A 3,428-nucleotide genomic window follows, 5' to 3' on the forward strand; every position below is an offset into this window, starting at 1 on the left:
TTTCATAACGAAACACACAGCATCTCCACAACATGGCGGCGGCGGCAGCAACAATAATACAGCGAGAATAAGTTACGCCTTCTTTCTTTGCGTGAAGATTTGGGCGGCGTTATGCAAATCTTCCCACATTGTGACGTAGACATGTGGGGGCATGTTGGAACGAGCCGTTTTAGGTAGGCGTGGTTGATTCTTAACTTTTATAAAGAATATCTCTTTGGATTTGAGACTTTAGTCTTTGCAACTTTACAGATCTTCTTTATGCACCAAGAGCTTGTAACACTCCAAAGAGAAAAGAAAAATTGAAATTGCATCATATGACCCCTTTAAATTTAATAAGAAATTCTGCAGATTCCCTGTAAATAGTCTAATAAAATTCCTTCCTTGATAATTGTTGATATTTGTGTTTTGAAAATGTTTTTGATTTATGTTTTGACTCCTATCCAATATTCTGCATAAAAAAAAAATATATATATTTTTTTTTGTTCAGGTTATTTTAAATTTATCTCAGGCTATTAAAACCTGAAGAGTGCCTTTCTGAAGGGCTACCAGGGATTTTGAAATTTTGCAAGCCCTGGAATCAGTATTACATGTACAATCTAGAATGAGAAAAGAAACTCTCATGTGAATTGTGTTGGTATTCATATCATCATCTGATATTTAAAGTCAGTATGAGACACAAATTGCAACAAAGTTTTCTTCCATATTAAAAAGGACAACAGGTTTTCTGCGGAGTCTTAAAAAGTCCTAAATTTAGTTGAATCAAATTGAAGGCCATAAAAAGTCTTAAATTGTACAAGAAAGTCTTAATTATGATTTCAAGAGGTCTTAAATTTGGGGACAGAAAGACCAGAATTGCGATATGGCATAATGTGACGAATAAACTTTAAAAGGCTATGATTTCATTGAATATGAGTGTTGCACGTTTCAAAGTCAGGTGCTGCGCTGCTTTGTGTACTGCCATTATCGGGAAACAGTTATATTTCGGTTGTTCCAAAAGCGCCACCTGCTGGCAGACGATGAATGTGGATTTTCAATAAGCCTGTTGTTTTCGTTCAGACCAATGCGAAAATGTACCCATGTTCTTACCCTGCAAACACGCGGAGCTGTAAATGTGAACTGGTGGATCGATCAGAAGATAATGCATTATAAAAATCTAAATAGTAAACTGTATTTATATGTTATTTAATTAATTTGAAATATGTAGTAGAAGACCCATTAAATATTTGTTATTTTAAAAATCACATCGTTTTATACATATTTTGGACTATGGGGGGCGCCATTATTATGATGACGTAAAATGGTTGCACTCGGTGAGCTACTGCCGCTACCTTGTAGTCCAAAAACCATGTTGATTTTTTTAAATAACATCTTTCATGGGGTTTCTACTATATATTTAAATAAGAGACATCATTTACGTTATATTAAGCTATAAATGTCTTAATACCCGGGGATCCCTTTAAGACATAACTGATTGTATTTATGGGATATTTTGATATATATATGTCCATGCGAATGTGTAAGAACGCGTGAAAGAAATCACATCGTTTTATACATATTTTGGACTATGGGGGGCGCCATTATTATGATGACGTAAAATGGTTGCACTCGGTGAGCTACTGCCGCTACCTTGTAGTCCAAAAACCATGTTGATTTTTTTAAATAACATCTTTCATGGGGTTTCTACTATATATTTAAATAAGAGACATCATTTACGTTATATTAAGCTATAAATGTCTTAATACCCGGAGAGCCCTTTAAAAATGGTTTAAAGGCTGAAATGTGAAGTTTATCATTTTATAAAACTTTTTGTTTTTGTGAAAACTTGTATCTGAGCTGTAAATAATGCTTTTTACAGTCATTTTACAGTTTAATATGTTACCTTAGACATTGCCCTACATCGCACATATGGTATTCATTTTATTTGTGAAGGTTTTAAAAAAAGGTCTTAAAAGTCTTAAATTTGAGCTTAAAAATCCAATACCCTGGACAAATTAGTGTCAGACTCGAGCTGCAATCCCATAAAGCTGCAGATGGGAGTGTAAAGTTCTGTAGGTGATCTACTGACAATACGCAAATGAAAGAACACAAACACTCAGCTCATTTTCATAATGTCTAATGCAACATACCAAGATAATCTAACAATCTCAGTGCCTTGGCAAAAGAACGTCTTTTTCTTGCAGTCCACATAAAATAACACTTTACCACACATCTCTGTTCTCTGCATTTCTGTTCTCTTATAGCAGCAGCTATCGTAGCCATGCCAAGGACAAAATGGCTTAAGACATGCTTTTTTTAGGTGTTAAATAATGACACAAACACCAGTAAATTGACTAGTGCAAACTTTAGTAAATCATGTTTAAATACTCTCCCCAATACATTTTGTGTCTGAAAGGGAAACTCCTACAAATGCATATGCAATAAGGTCAGCCACAAAAGTAACTGTCAGTGCTTTTTTATTGCTAATTTTTTCACTGCGTGCCTTTAGTAAAGTAGTTATTTAATGACAACAGTGGGTTTGTGCTGGTGCAAGCTGTTAGTAAATCTGGCCCAATGTGTGCTGTACATTAAAATGTCTGAAATCTTTTTCTTAATCTGATGTTCATAGAAAGAGAAAACACGGCATGAGGGTGGATCTCTTACAATTACCAAAACCCAACCATATGCCTGTGAAGAGTGACTGTTCAGTGGATCAGCCAATACTTTCCAGTGATGGAAACACTGACAGCCGGTACAGTTTGTAAAGTTTTGTGTCCTTAGTACTGCAGTTTTTATTACTCAGTATTTGTGTTACACAAGACTGTAGATTTCTGTTCATTCTTGGTAGTTCTTACATATTTTAGTTTTGATAGCTCATCACATTGTGTTTTTGTTTGTTCATCTTGTTTAAATGTGATGTGTGCTGGTTTAAATGTGTAGTTTGTTTTTTCACTTTATGTAGGAATGAATACAATCATTTATGAATTACCTGTACCATTATCATTCACCACAGTTGGTCTGATGTGTAATATATTTTATGCTCAGTTTTGTCAAAGGACATCCAGACAGGAGAATAGGTGCATCAAATGTTTTCAGGTAACCTGTCAGATTTTTCTTTTCTTTTTTTAAATCAGTGATCAAAACTTGTTTTTATACACCTCATAAGACTATTTAGACACAGCAGTTTGAAAGATTGTGTGCCTTATGTAATGTAAAAAGCATCATATTTATTATATTCCAACCATGCAATTACCAACCTCCTCCACATAACAAGTCTACATCTGTGTTTTTTTTTGTGTGTGTGTAATTTTTTTTTAAACTATCCCTTTAATTAGTATTTTAAAGGGGTCATCGGATGCCCATTTTCCACAAGTTGATATGATTCTTTAGGGTCTTAATGAAAAGTCTGTAACATAGTTTGGTTAAAATTTCTCAATGGTAGTGTAAAAAAC

Source organism: Sinocyclocheilus rhinocerous, unplaced genomic scaffold (genome assembly GCF_001515625.1).
Source record: "Sinocyclocheilus rhinocerous isolate Xijiao unplaced genomic scaffold, SAMN03320098_v1.1 scaffold2819, whole genome shotgun sequence".
Classification (NCBI taxonomy): domain Eukaryota; kingdom Metazoa; phylum Chordata; class Actinopteri; order Cypriniformes; family Cyprinidae; genus Sinocyclocheilus; species Sinocyclocheilus rhinocerous.